Source organism: Pezoporus occidentalis, unplaced genomic scaffold (assembly GCF_034315485.1).
Source record: "Pezoporus occidentalis ecotype Australia unplaced genomic scaffold, CSIRO_AGI_Poc_V1 ctg98, whole genome shotgun sequence".
NCBI classification, from domain to species: domain Eukaryota; kingdom Metazoa; phylum Chordata; class Aves; order Psittaciformes; family Psittacidae; genus Pezoporus; species Pezoporus occidentalis.
This window is the reverse complement of record NW_026916347.1, coordinates 1,746,781-1,762,957: the sequence shown is the minus strand read 5'-3', so window position 1 is coordinate 1,762,957 and position 16,177 is coordinate 1,746,781. Positions and strand designations below refer to the sequence as shown.

At 39.9% G+C, this 16,177-nt stretch overlaps 1 protein-coding gene across 1 annotated transcript in view; it reads right to left on the bottom strand.

The window, feature by feature from the left end:
• Positions 1 to 15,730, bottom strand: part of MAPK8 (mitogen-activated protein kinase 8) — a 192,600-nt gene extending 176,870 nt beyond the window's left edge. Inside the window, exon 1 of the mRNA XM_062606721.1 lies at positions 15,727 to 15,730. The gene's annotated coding sequence lies outside the window, so the exon portion shown is untranslated. The remainder of the gene's footprint in view (positions 1 to 15,726) is intronic.
• Positions 15,731 to 16,177: the final 447 nt, after the last annotated feature.

The window sequence follows — 16,177 nt, the reverse complement described above, 5'->3', positions numbered from 1 at the left end:
TTGTGTCTGTGCAGCAATGTTGTGGAGTTACAGCTTAAGTTAACAGGCCCAAATGAGGCTCCCTGATTGATTAGGAAGTTCTTAGAGAGGTTCAGCTAGCTGCACATAATTTGTATTTAGTCAGCCTGTTGGAGCTGGTATGGAAACTGAGCTGCTCTGGAAATTGAATTAGAAGACTGCATTGCATATTCATACAGCTCCTTCTGCAAGCGATCCCCTTTTTAATCTTTCTCTCTCAACTTCTCATCCACTCCCTATTCCTTTTCTTCCCAAGCAGTCTTCAGTTCTTGACTGCTGAAAAGAAATCTAAATATATTGCAAGAACAATTTTATGGTTATAAGCACAATAATTTTATAGGAAGGGGAGTCGTATAACCAGGTACTGCACAGAGTCAGTTCCTTTTCCTTCCCTCCACTTAAAGACTTCCCCCTACTCCTCATTGTCTGTCTTCTAAACTTCTTTAGCAACAGCCATTTTCTTCTCTTCCCACTCCAGCTCAGCATTGACAGCTCACATCTGTTCCTTGCAAAGCTTTATTAGTGTCTGGGGTCGCAACCATCTTTTCTGTCTTTTTCCTCTCACACACTCACATAACATTACAGATGTCCTCATTTGTCAAAGACTCTTTGATTCTTTGTGCTCCTCCTCTCCTCCTGAGTCTGTTCTGCCCTGGGCCCAGTGATCCTACTTGAGTGACAGGGAGCTACTGCTATATCCAATCTCTTCCTCCCTCAGAAGTTGTGTTTGGGAAGGGATCTCTAATGACTAGTTGCCAGGCTGTAAGAGGAACTAGCACAGGTGTTCTCCTTGCACTCTTTCTCTTTCTATGCTCTGCACTTGAAGGGCCATCTCCTGCAAAAGTGATTTCGAACTATTTGTTAGTGAGGACCAGAGGTACCTGTGATGCTTTTCACCTAGACATACTAAAAGGTGAGGAACACAAGATGTCCCAACTTCAGATACACGTCTGTTTTCAGCTCCTTACAGAATGCACACAAGGAGAGAGCACCATGCTTAGTTCTCAATCCCCACAGAACCTCTACTGATGGAAAGAGGCATAGCAAGGCAGAACATGGGGTTTGTTTATTTCTCCTTTATCAATCTCTATAATGAACATCTCTGACCCCACAAGAAATAGAAATCACAGAATTTCATCTATGGCTTTCCATCCCTTCTTTTTAACACTCTCCAAAACATCTGCAGACTGATGTTCCCCTCAGTCAGCTGCTAGTGAGCCTAAGTATAAGCCTAGTATTATAACTGATCCACAGGTGTGGTAGGGTAGCAGGAAGAGAGTGGGAGTGGCTTCTTTGCTTGCTGGAGACCCAGCCAGAAAGCGTAGGACAATCTCTACTCCATAACAATATTTTGGGAAGTCTTTAAAAAGTGATCAGCTTTGAGTGAGGAAAACTAAAATAATTTTTTTCTTTTAGTTTCTTCTGCAAGAAGTACAGACTATTTCTTTCTGAGCTGCCTCAAATATTTCAAAGCACTTATCTGCCACCATATGGTTATATGTATTTTTGTATTCCAGACCCCATGGTCTCTGCAGTTTCAACAAAGCATTTCAGATGAGATCAGGCAGAGAAAAACATTAAATGTTTTCATTTCTGAATGCTGAAACATTTTGATTGAAACAATGACAGTCCCATTTTTTTTTTCAGAATTATCATAATGCAGTGTATTTTTTCAGCTTTTTATTTCACTGTGTAATGAAAATAAATTATAACCTTTTCAGCTAGTTTTATAACAAGGCATTGTGACTAAATGGAGGGAATAATCAGACACTGGACACATTTGCTCTCTATTTTTCTGAAGCTCTCCTGTAAATCTGACCAAGGAGATTAACATCATGGGTTAAAGACAGTTTCAAAATTAATGTCTATTTTTATATTGCAGAGAATTAGCATGCTGGTCAGGTAAAGTATAAACTCAAGTCTGCATAGTTTTTCAGTGAATGCTCTTGAAAATCCAATCATATTAAATCAACAGCATGGTTAAGGTTTGGATTTTTTAATGGACTAAGCCAATACTTGTCATCAATGTCTTACCACTGAGGCACCAGATTGGATTGTTGTAGGACTGCTTTTTCTCAAAATCACATTCACTAATGCTTCTGAGCAGCCTACAGTCATTAGGACTTATTCCCATACTATGCCTGTTTCCCAAGGGAATACTGAACCCATCCCAGAGACGTGAAGCAATCAGCTTATGGTCAGAAATTGAATTTCTCCTTTCTGGATTACAAGGCCAGACTCATTCTTAATTATTTCCTTTCTATTTTGAACAGGCTTCAGCTTCCAAAAGCCTTTATCTCAGATATTCTACCCAGACTAACAAAAAAATAATTTAGAAATCTCTTCAGTATGTAGATGAAAACATTTGTCTGCTTTTCATTAACTATTGTGATCACAGCATTGAGATACTGAGATTTTCCTGTACGAAAGAAGGATCATGGTGACTTGGGCAACCCCCGTTAACAACTGGGATATACTGCACGTAGAAAGACAAAAAGTCCTCCCTTTACCTGTTCACCACCTCACCTGGCCTTGAAAACACCTACCTTGTGTTTTGAAAGCAGCTCACAAATATGCTATTGGCAAAGAACCTGAAGCACAGGTTGTGATAGACGAGGCTTCTGACATAGCTGCAGTAGAGGGAGCTGTTTTACCAGCTAAGGACGAGGGAAAAGGGTGGGACTCCTATCTTGGCAGGTTTTCTTCAGCATTTTCACAATGAAGTACATCAATTATTCCCTTTGACAGCTGCATCATTCTATTGTTCTAGACTATCTGGATTATTATTATCTGCAGGCTGTAATTAAGCACTGATTTCTGTTGAGTGTTAACTCCTCACTGTTTCACCTGTACAATTAGATGCAATGAGATTACAGAGTAAGAAAAGGTGTTTTTTCTTAGTGCTCTAACCTGCAAGTGAATCCTGTAACATCCAAGTGCCTGATATGATAGATACCAGCTGTCAGATATCAACCTAGAAGAGCTCATCACCTCTAAAGGGCAGAACAGCTTCACAATGAGACTGTGCCACACAATGAGGCCAGATTCTGCAGGTGTTTGCCCTGGCCATGGGATGTCTTTCTACAGGGAAGGTCACGTGCTTTCTGGAAAGTTGAAAAGAAATCTAAATATATTGCCAGCACAACAATTTTATGGTTATATGCACGATAATTTTATAGGCAGGGAGGTTGTATAACCAGCTGCTGCACAGAGTCAGCTCAGAGATCACCTCTACTACCCCAGTAGCATACTTCCCAGCTAATCACCCTTTAACTCAAAGGTGACATGTTTGGTCAAATGAAATTTGTTTTTGCCTTAGGACTGTGATCTAGGACCCAAGCAATGTAAGAAAACAGAAAGAGGGTGACACAGAAAGGGCTTGCAAGGGAGTCCACCTAGTGCATTGCATTTGATCCACGAAAGGAGAAAGGTGAGTGAATTTCAGTATCTAGAAGACATGAAATCCTTCCAGTCACAAAGTTCTACTTGGGATCCTTTATCTCCTGTTTCTCTAATGCAGTAGTTTTATCTGGATTCCTTACTTCCTCAGCTGGAGCAATAAACAAAGTGGAAACCTGTGAAAATCAGGAAAAAAAAATAATCTTTCCCCTCCTTTCAAACAATGTTTTAAATATTATTTTCAGTATCAGATAGTGAGCTTGCAGTGGGGCTTCACAGCTTGCCTGTATCCTGGCCTTCTTAAAGCAGGATGCCATAGAGACAAGGAGTTTTTCTCTTTTCTTTATGAGAAAATATCAGAAGCTATCTGAAGGATGGCACTCAGCCTAAAGAATATGTAGGTATACAAAATACTGTGTGGACACAGAGATCCATGAAAGTGTATCACTGTACACATTTGGGAATGCATGACCTGAGTAATTATTGCATGACCCAGGTAATTATAGACCGGTCAGCCTTACCTCCATCCCTGGAAAGGTGATGGAACAACTTATTCTTGACACCATCTCTAGACATATCAAGGATGAGGGAGTCATTAAGAGCAGCCAACATGGCTTTACCAAGGGGAAGTCATGTTTGACCAACCTTATAGCCTTCTATGAGCAAGTAACTAGGTGGATGGATGATGGTAGAGCAGTAGATGTGTTTTTTCTTGATTTCAGAAAGGCATTTGATACTGTCTCCCACAGCATCCTCATAGATAAGCTAAGGAAGTGTGGGCTTGATGATCAGGTAGTGAGGTGGATCAAGAACTGGTTGGAAGGAAGAAGGCAGAGAGTTGTGGTCAATGGGGCAGAATCTAGCTGGAGGTCTGTGACTAGTGGAGTCCCTCAGGGGTCAGTGCTGGGACCAGTGCTGTTTAATATTTTCATCAACGACCTGGATGAGGGAACTGAATGTACCCTCAGCAAGTTTGCTGATGATACTAAACTGGGAGGAGTGGCTGACACACCAGAAGGCTGTGTTTCCATTCAGCGAGACCTGGACAGGTTGGAGAGTTGGGCGGAGAGGAACTTGATGAAATTCAACAAGGGCAAGTGTAGAGTCTTGCATCTGGAGAAGAACAACCCCATGTAACAGTACAGGTTGGGGGCTGACCTGCTGGACAGTAGTGAAGGGGAAAGGGACCTGGGGGTCCTGCTGGATAGGAGGATGACCATGAGCCAGCAATGTGCCCTCGTGGCCAAGAAGGCCAATGGCATCCTAGGGCGCATTAGAAAGAGTGTGGTTAGTAGGTCAAGAGAGGTTCTCCTCCCCCTCTACTCTGCCTTGGTGAGGCTGCATCTGGAATTTCATGTCCAGTTCTGGGCCCCACAGTTTAAGAAGCACAGGGACCTGCTGGAGAGAGTCCAGCACAGAGCTACAAAGATGCTTAAGGGAGTGGAACATCTCTCTTATGAGGAGAGGCTGAGGGAGCTGGGACTCTTTAGCTTGGAGAAGAGGAGACTGAGGGGTGACCTCATCAATGTTCACAGATATGTAAAGGGTGAGTGTCAGGATGATGGAGCTAGGTTTTTTCAGTGATGTCCAGTGATAGGACAAGGGGCAATGGGTGTAAACTGGAGCATAGGAGGTTCCATGTGAACATCAGGAAAAAATTCTTTACTGTGAGAGTGACAGATCACTGGAACAGGTTGCCCAGGGGGGTTGTGGAGTCTCCTACGTTGGAGATATTCAAGGCCCACCTGGACAAGTTCCTGTGTGATGTACTCTAGGTTACCTTGCTCTTGCAGGAGGGTTGGACTAGATGATCTTTTGAGGTCCCTTCCAACCCTTAGGATTCTGTGATTCTGTGAGTGTCTATAGAGGTGGTATCTGGTCACTTTGGATATGGTGAAAAAATAACACCATGTGAATTTGTGCTTCCACCAATAAACTGAAGGGCACGTATTACCTGCTGCCTGCAGGTATTTGGGTAAACCCTGGAAGTCACTTTCAGAGATTATGCCAGGTAGAAAGTTTGCAGTTTACAGTGATGCATTTGGTTCTTGATGCAAGCTGAGATTTTTCCAGATCAGATACATTTTGAAAGAGTTCTAGGACCTCAGTTTAGCAAGGCTTTTACATAGTACCATGATGAAAACCTCAAGTTCACTAGTGACAGGGACTTCTTTGGTTAACTAGAATAGATTAGGTACCAGAAAAGCAAGGTGTATAAAGTGCCTTTATCCACCATTTACATATATTTTATACATAAAATCAGAGGCCAGTGGATTTTGCTGCAAGCAGCACATTAAGAACAATAGCCTACTCTGGTCCATTCTTATGTAGCACATTAGATGATATTAAACTGTGATATCATCTACTGATAAAAATAAACATTTGGATAAAAAGCAGCGGGATCTAGCCAGAATAGGAGAAAAATAGAAAAAGACTTGGGGAACAGCTGGTGAGACATTCTTCTCTATTGAAGTGTTGCCACTTCAGCATCTTCTTGGTCTCCCCTCCATTTCTGGGCACCAAAACAGTACCCATGGCCAAGAATACTTTTTATGCATCACAAACTGGCTGGTAGGCTATACCTTTCTTCCTGGAACCAGTCATAGCACAATAATCCAGGATTTTGTCTGCAATACCTCTACCTGTTACCAACCGCACATGGGCCACCCAGGAGCTCCAGCTGAATCAACAGTGTAGAGCAACTTGCCTCTTTCATGGTAAGGGAAAGACAGATGCACTGACTGGGGTTTCTTGCTATAAATTGGTACAGCACAGACCCACTTAAAGATCCTGGCATTGATCTTAAAGGGTTCAATGACTAAGCTATTGACTGACAGCTAATGATAATAGCTATCAGTGAAAATGGTTAAGCTCTGCAGGGGAAAATAGAACTAAACCAGGAATCTTGTGTTTATTGTGTAGTTTTCTTAGGGGTCAGAAGGGTCCAAAGATGTTATACTCTGTTCTGTGGTGAACTGGAATCACATGAAAACTTTATGTCAGGGATCTTATTACATACTACAAAGAGATATGTAAAGGAACTTCTGTTAATAAAACCAGATTTGACAATTTGGATTAAATTCAGAAATATGTTCAGTCTGAAATAGGTACAGATGAAAAAAAAAAATCAAGACATTTAAAACATTTTGGATTTGACTTAAAAAATAAGAAGTCTTATTTTTTACTTTTGAAAGCATTACTTTTCAAAATGACCTTAAGGGTTACGTACTTTCTGCCAAATTAAGACATTTCAAACAAACAAATATTATTTGCACCAATTTACTGCATGGCCTTTGGGCAGTGGATGTTCAGGATGTGGTTTATTTCTCTCTCCACCCTTCCTGACTTGCTCCCTCCATCTGTGGCATTTTCCTCCCTTAACGTGAACATGGTACCAGACATCCATGTGCTTCCTGCTTCTTGCCACCTATGAAAAAGTTAAACCACAGAAACCCACACATGCACAAAATTAATACAAAATAAATTTGGTTGATTACATATTTTTCTAATAGCTTTTTGGCTTAGTTGCTTTGGGCATAATTATTAAAAAGGACATGCAGCTGGTGAAGTACAATGATGCCCTCATGGCTTTGGGCAGCCTAACTCCTCCTCTCCTGTGAGCCAAAAGAAAACAGAAAAGCTGGGCAGGCTGCACAGAGTTTCTTAGCAGTTACCTACATTATTAAGATGCTGTTCAAAGATAACAAATCGCTAGCCAGAAGTGTTCCAGTCTGACAAACATCAGAGAACTCAGGAGATTAAGATATGCACTAGATACTCCAGAAAGCTTCCCCTGTACAACACCTGAAGAAGCCTCACACACTGAAACTTTCCTGACCTTTTCCAAAGGACTACTGTACAGCCAAATAATTCTTCATTTCTAATCCAAGTGCACACTCTCTTATTTGGCAGATGACATCCTACTGATATTTAGAGGCCAGTAACCCTAACCTCAACTATTTCTAAGATACATATTTATATGGCATAATAATTCTGCTCCCCCTCCCCCAAGATGAGTGAGAATTTCTACCTGTAGATGCCCTTCTCTCACCCTTCACAATATTATTTAAAGCCAGCTTCTCACTACATTTTTTAAAATTACTGCTATTTTTTTTTTAGCATGTGCAGTCTGGAACAGAGGTTCAAGTTTCACAGAACATTTACAGGTATTACTTAAACCAATTTCTGTTCAGCAAAACTTGTCAGCATATACTTAATTGTAAGTATTTACTCAAAACCTCTGCAGAGCACAGAAGGACTGTTGGAATGGGGCATGCCTCCAGTACTGTTTGTACAGCCTCTGTGATACAGACATTTCTAGTGCAGTTTCTGGTTATTCAGGGTGATTCATTTCACACCAGAGCTTTCCTGTTAATACTCCAACCCTCCACAAGAGATAAACATAAGCTGTGCTAGCTAGATTTAAGGCAATGTTTAAAAAGAAGCAGCCAGTCAGAATACATCCTTGCAGAGCTTTGGGCATCAGCTCTTCTTCTAGTCTTAGGTGGATTTTCAGCTCCAGCTGAGCATAGCCAGTGAATGCTTCCCCTTGCCTATCTGTCTGTGGTCACCACAGCAAGATTGTTAAGCCTCTGACGCTTTGCAGCGCCACACACGCGTTGCAAATGCATGAAGTGAAAGAAGTCACTCCCTGCCAGACATGTTCATATAGTTCTGTGAAGTGCACAGTCTGGTATCTAGTACCTAATGAAGAACAGGGCTTGGGGGCCTACTGGTGTCTCAGCTTTACAAAATGCATAGCTTAAAATGAATTTTCCTCCTAAAAAGTCTTGCTTGACTTCTTTGAGAAAGTAGTCCTACTGATTTGCAAGCATACTGTTCTCTTTAGAAAGGTGAACTCAAAATATATTTCAATATGATTTTCTGGAATGGGAAGAAAGAGCCTCAAGCCAGCCTTTTGTGTAGCACTTAAATCTCATATTAGCCTTTGTCGCTTGTATTTGAAAAAGACTTTGTATAAGCAATTTCATTCTTGTATAAAACTGAACCCTTGGGAAAATTAAAAATAAGTTCCATCATTCCTAAGAAATAACTGCATGTATAATTCCCATGAAGACCCATGGGTTTTAGTAATCTAAGTACCTCATTATCAACAATATAATCTATAATAAATTAAACTTAAATGAATTAAATTTACAGCAAAACCCTTTAATGAGACCAAGTAATATTATCTGTATTTAAAATATGAGTCATTATCTGGTCTCTAACACTGTTTGTATGCACAGATAAACAGTGCATTGTGTCAGACAGCATGTAGCCTAGTAGATCCTACTTAATCACAGACCAACAGATCAGCAGGACAGAAACACTGCAAAATCTCCATCTTGGGTGGAGCTTTTTGCTGCACTCGGTTTTAGAAAAAAAAACAACCATGCTCACTGTGTTTCATCTTTAATCAGTACTTAGAAAAAAACTCTGCCATAAGTGTTAACTCATGCTTAATTCTGGTTACTACCAACTAGACACATTTTGTGTGTGGATTTTTAACTTTAATTCTTACACGCTTTTTAGACTGGAACACTGAAGAGACAGAACTGGTAACTTCCATTAATAATTAGATAAAGCTTAAAAGATCCTACTGATTATTAAGAAGATGGTTGTCCTGGGTTCAGCAGTAGCAGTTATTTTTCTCCTCCTTGGTAGCTGGTGTAGTGCAGTGTTTTGACTTGACTGGGTTTAAACCACGACAATGGTTTAATTGCTCCCTATTTTTAAATATATGTTTTATCATTCACTGCACTTTTAAAAATCACATTGAAATAACTTTAATGCCAGTGGAAAATTTAATGAACAATTTGTCTCTGCAACTCACTGCTGCCACTTCCTTGCAAAGCCATCAGCTCTCCAACACCCTCCCATACAATCTCAATCCTAACAACTTCCTTCAACCATGTACCACTGTTAGTGGAGGAACCAATGATAAAATGCAACCTCTCCAAACATACCTTCAGTTCACTGATAGTAGCAGCTGTTGAGTTCTAGCACTCCAAGAGACACTGAGCATGATTTTGCCTTCACTGCTGCAGCCTCTTTAGGAGAGGAATCATTGTGTTTACACCTCCTATCTTTCTACCCCAAGCACCAACTATATTCCTGAAGTGATTCCTGGAAAAGCTCATCTTGAGAGATCCGCTCCCATTTCAAAATTCTTGCAACTGAAATACATACATACATACATACATGCATATATACATACATACATTATCCCAAACGCACGTAAAACTTTGGATTGGTCACCTTGGTAAAGTCTGCACCTTGAAGAGATTTGTAAATCCAAAGCTATGAAGAGGGTTCAGCTCAGTGGCACCAGCAGCTATGAAAGTGTGGATTTCCTGATATGCAAAAAGGAGCACACCCCCTTACACCAGGGTTACTTTGATTTTTCAAATGTTCATAGCTGACAATACTGTCAAATGGCCAGAACATGGGGAAATTTCCGCAGCAGACAGGCATCCAGAATGCATCAGCTGCTCTGTGTGGTCCTTTAAGATTTTTTTCATTTGACTGGGAAGAAGCAGCACATAGAAGGCAGTGGTGAAGAAAACTGTACTGACTTACTGCTTACATGCAGATTCCAACAAGCAATAATGAGATGAGTGTGACACAAGCACATAAAAGGACAAAAGAAAGGGAAAGACACCAATCCTGGGATGCACTGCCCTGATTTTAAGCAATTTTGCTCAAAACATGCCTGCAAAGTAAGTGAAGAACATAATTTGGACTTCAAGAAGCTTGACTGGTAGCAGTTAAAAAGTACCCTGAGGCAGAAGAATAACCACAGGAAACCCTATTTGCTTACATGAATAATTGTATAGTAAATACAACTAAACATGTATACATATACCTACGTATGTATAGAAATGTATGGTGGAAAAAATGAAGTGTCATTTAAGCGCCTCACGCAGTTAATCAAGCATCAGGAGATAACATGGAAAAAGATGCAAAAGAGTGTCCAGACTTGACTTATAGCATGCATCTTCCTGACTCCCTGTGTACTCTCTGGGCCCATCAGTCTGCATGCAGTGGGATGTTTCCAGCAGCTAGGAAAAGTGAGAGAGCCAGCCCCAGCATTCCCGGGACTTACAGCAGCACTCACTCCTCCAGAGAGCAATGTGCTACCATGCGAAGACCCAACAAAGTGCCCCATCGGTTAAAGCATGGAAAATGGCAATTTCCTGACCTCTTACCTCGAGTTCTAAACTCCATCATCACAGACTAAGCTCTTAAAAAAAACAACTTAATCCATTGTAAGAGTGACCATCATTACCACGCTGTTTTGGTTGCACAGATTATGTTACAGGAGTGAGGAGTAGATGGAGGAAAGAAGGGAAAGTTTTCCAGTTCATATAAACTAACTCAGAAATAAGAAATGAAAAACAAGAATCTCATCAACTTTTTGGTCCTTATGTATGATGATTTTTTTTTACAGAAACTTTTTGTCAAAATCCTGAAGTGCAGCCCTCTTCCAACTGAAACATTTCATGAACAGCTATTTGGAAATCTTTCCAGCAAGAAGATTGACATTTTCATTCTTCTCCCATTCAAAATTTCATTCAACTAGAAACAGCCCTGTGCTTGAAAAGTAATTTTATGAAATGAAATTAAATGTTAAATCACCTTAAAAGACTCAGCACATCATTCAATTCTAAAAAAGCCATTATCTCCCCTTTTACAATAGTTGTTAGAAAAAATGTGGGGAGGCAAGAGGAGGTACAAAACAGATTTTAGTTTTGGTTCATGAAAAAAAAAAATTTATAGGCCTTAGCAACTTATTTGAGTTGAACAACTCTTAATTTCTTACTGTCCTACAGTACAGGTTTTTGACTTGGCAAATGGATTTCTTAGCCGGCAGCATACAGTGCTAGCTGCTATCATGCATTAACGCCACCATACCTGAACACTGACAACTGCATTTTATAAGTGGATCTTTATGTAAAGATCTTTGTGAAACCACAGAATCCCTTTCCCTTCCAGGCTCAATAAACAGCTTAGTCAAGGTTTTGACTATCTGTTTCATTTAATTACATATCCCTTGATTTATGGTTCAGGAAAGGCTGTAAATGAGGACATCACATTTGCAATCCAACCTCAAAATATTTTCAAAATCAGCAACAAAAATCCTCACATGAAGTCTTATGAAAACAATCCCCAGGGGAACCACATGCAGTGCAGCCTAGTTAGCTTCTGTGTTTACTGAACAGCAAAGATGAATGGCTGACTTTGATTTTTGCCTAGGTGTGCAAATAACAAGCATTAGACTTGCTTATCCTGAAGTGTTTACCTTCATCTGTCAGTGTTGGGAGCTGAACACGTGGCTTTGTGCCTCAGGGGAGGCATGGGCCAGGAGATGTAAAGCTGAGTTAATGTGGCTTGGCTGAACCACATGGCACCAGAAAGGCAGAAGAAGGGACACTGTCAATTAACAGGGGTTACAGGCACCAGAAATCATGAAATAGTTTCTAGATGCTCAGTCAACCTACCTCATTCAGATTTTAGCATCTCCAATGAGCACATAAAACAACAACAAAAAAAGAGAGGCAAAACCCCTCAGGAAATATACACCAAAACCTTGCTCCCAGCATGCCTGAATTGTGTGGGCATTAAATTCAAAGCCTTCCTTAAGCTCCATATTCATCAAGTGACTGCTATAGCAATAGTAAAAGAAAGTCCATCCTTAAGCTTTCTGTTCCGTAAGTGGTTCAAGGCACATGATTCATGTGACCAGTGACACACAGAACAACAGCATATCTGGAATCCTCTTCACCCAGAGCTATAGCAAGGTATGTTATGCACTCTGGCAAGACATTCCTGGGGGTATAGCTGGTAGAACAGAAATGCCAGGTAGGAATAAGCACAAATAATTAATCTCATTAACAGCAACCTTAAAGGAAGTTCTGGGATATGGGATAAATACAGAGGCAGAGTCCTACAGGGTATGTAATCTTGTATTATCCAAAGCATCTTTTGGTTCATAGACAGGCAAACTTTAAAAACACGGAGACTACCAGAATCATCTACACAAATCCACACAATGATTTATGCAACAATGCTATAGCACATGGTTAATCTGCTGTGTAACTTTTAAAGTTGTGATGGGTGTCTTTCCAACTACCTGCCAGTGGTAGAGAATCCAACATATTTCTGGCAAGTTACTGCATTAGTGAATTACATTCTGTTATATAAACTGCTAAAATATTTTTTTTATTAACAGATTAAAACACAGACCTCACTCTCTTGTTGGTGTTTTGTTTTACCTCAGATAAGATTAAAATTTTGAGCTTCTTAAGTTTCTCAATTTATGGCAGATGCTCAAAACTTTCATTCTTTTCAAACTGCAAAGGACTAGAAAAAGAGACACTATGCGCTTGAATGAATTAGTACAAGGACTAGTCCCACTTTGAGATGATCAATACATTTCTATTTTTTGCACTTATGTTTTGCTGGGAGTTACAGATTCATCCTCATGCAGTGCAGTGGTTGAGGTGAAAATTCAAGCAGGAAGTTCAGGTCTAGGGAAGAATTTCTGATCAAACTGCGAAAGCAGCTTTTAGCACAGGCAATGTTCTGTAACAGGGTAGTCACATGAGTAAAGAAAAATGACACAAAAGTTTCTGCTCTAGGACAAATGCATCAAGGATGTGACCTTTGGTCTCACAAGTCCTTGATAAGGTTTTTCTTATCTGCTGTTTCATTTGCATGATAATGCACCACAAAAACAGAATTTGAAATATCTCATCTATTTTTAAAAACTGTAATTCTTATTTGCTGCTCAGCCTCAGATATTTCAGTGGAGGTTCATGAGGTTTACAAACAGAAGTAATTAACTTCTCTCATCCTACTTGCCATTACTGTGACCATATTCTGGCAGCAAGCAGAGTTTTAAATCAGAAAGTTTAAAACAACTGTTTCAACTGCAAAAGTTTTCTCAAGAAAAATTCCCTTTTTATGTTTCTTTATAAAAATTAAGTGCACTGTTTCTTTCTAGGTTATTCTGCACTAAATCACTGGATTCATATCTCCTTCAGAAAGAACGGGGAGGAATTTTACCATTCCTACGCTGGCTCACTCAACCTTAGGGGGACAGGAAAACTTAAGCCTTTTTCATATGGCTTATGAAATGTCCTACAGGCAGAAGATGCAGAACAGAGGCCAGAGAGTGTGATGGCCAGGGTAAATCTGCCTGAAGTGCCAAGCAGCTTGCTCTACTAAGTGCTGTGAAGAGGCTTTGTACACAGTAGTCTGGAGATGGAGGCACCCTGCTTCTGTTCTCACACCCACTTTATTAGATGGGCTCTTGTTAGGCTTACAGTTAAGATCAATGCAGCTCAATGAAGTATCAGCTCACTGACTCTTCATTTGATTTGTAAATTTCAAAACTGGATAAGTAATTGGAGTATCTCACCCCCTATGACTTACTGTATTCTCAAAGTTCACAGAACAATTCAATAATAAACAGCTGTTGCTGATATTAAAGTTATTTCACACATATTAAAATGGTTTGGATTCAGATACATGGGGGAAATGATGGCTTTAGACACTGGTTACTCTGAGATAGGAAAAGCTATATTTTTGCATTCCTTTTGTACCAACTACTATGGGGCAAAGGTTTATGCAATCTTTTTAGTATTTGCATTCATACTGCATTTTTGCATATAAAAGTTTGGATCTCAAATCCAGTCCCTATCTCTTTTTCTTTCTTTGTAAGAGGACACAGAACCCACACTGGTGCTAGGCTCTTACACCATGCTAACACACACCTTGCCTCTCCCACTCATGACAAGAGAAAACTGTAAGATGGCATATCTGTCTAACATCAGGAGCCATATAGACTCCAAAAGGCTGTTTTATTTCAAAGCAGCAGTGGTAATATCATGAGATATCTTTAAAAGCACACTACAATGTCAGGTGAATGTCACTGCTGCATCTCACACTGGACCATGAAACAACACCAAAAGCACATACAACACAGGACTTACAAGTCTGAGTGTTTGTTTCTAACTCTTGCAGGAGGAAAAAACATTACTTTCAGAAGTCCATGATGCTCCAGACTTCTTGTGCTCAAAAAGCTCTATAGCTCTTTTCGTTGTAAAAAAAAAGCCAATTTCCTGATTTTGGGGATTTGGTTTCTGATTTGGCAATTTGACAACACTCTAGTAAAGTTCCATTTTGTTTGTTGAACCTCTGTGTGCCTCAGAAAGATCATCCTCACTATCTCTGTCATACTCCCTGCTACATCCCTGACTGTGCTGCTTGCAACCTCTTTGGCTGAGCCAGCTGCCTAATGAACTTGCACAGAAACACCAGAATAGGTTGCCCCCCTAGGAATATGCTGGATTCTGGCATGCTATTTCAAAATTCCTATCTCAGTCACTTTCCAAACATGCTTTTCAACAGCCTGAAGACTCTATTTTGTTCAACAGCCTATTAAGGTCCATGTAGTACAGCCTATCAGATTATACATGGCAGTCTTAACATCCCTAGCTCAATCTGTTTCATCAGTAGGCCAGAGCAAAGGGGGAAAAAAAAAACCCACTGAAGAAATTTCATAAAATACATTTCTCCCACCCCTCACCACTCCCTGCGACTTTGAAACAGCTTGTTCAAGTAACTTCAAATTTGATCATATTATCAACTGCTTACAGTCCACTCATGCCAAATTTGAAACTAAACAGGGTAAGAAGGAAAGTGCTTTAGCAGAGATGCAAATAAAAGCTGGATTTATAGAGAAAAGCAAACCTTGTCCTCAGCTAAAGAGTCTGATTGTGAACTGGACTTACAGAATGGTGTTCACTCAGTTCTGACTGATCATTTTTTCCTCCCCATAACAAAAAAACAGACAATGCACGCAGTCCCACCAAGTTACCTTCTGAGGACATAGCAAGAGATTGTCTCTGCTTCCAAGATCCTGCAGTTCAAATAAACAAGATGCACAGTGGAAAGAATTCACTTCATTTTACATCCAGGCACAGGAAGATCAAATGAATTATCCACTGTCACTGAAGGAATGGAATTAAACTCAGATCTACTGAATCCTATGACTAAGTTTTATCTGCTTTCAGGTCCACTTAAATCTTTTATTTCATATTTACCAGTATTTCTAAAGCAATTAGAGATCTGTTATTGAAATATTAGCAAAATAGAATATATTCTTAACTATGCTACAGTAGAAACATACCTTTATAAAAGAAGCAGAAAATATTACATGCAGATAAATCAGAAATTATAAGCATTTCTCACGTTGCCCATCATTACCATTGATTAGTCAGTGAACTAATTTTTAAGTGTAGCACGTCTTGAATGAGCTGAAACGTTAATAAAGTTTCCAGAGGGATGAAACCACTCCCCTTTTGACCCCAGAAATATCTGTATCCTAACAACTATGCAAAACAATAGTGAAGTGTGACTAAACGTGAATGGCAATGTACTGCTGACAAGCTCTGACCATTAACATTTTTCTTTCTGTTTAACTCAGCAGGCAAAAGGCAGCTAACAGAAACTGTCTGCTCTTATGAGCACTCACAAGCATTTCATTGTGAGCATGCAAAAGAAAATGAGTGTAATTCTCTCTGAGAATGCTACTTTCTAGGTTTTCATTATTTCTTTGCAGATTAATTGTGGATAAATGCAAACAGCATATTTAGAAACAGGACACTTTCTTCTGTTGAGATCTTTGAAGCCTGCAACCAAAGCAGGTGAAATAATTGAGACATACAAGGCCAACATCTGCTGTGCAATTGTA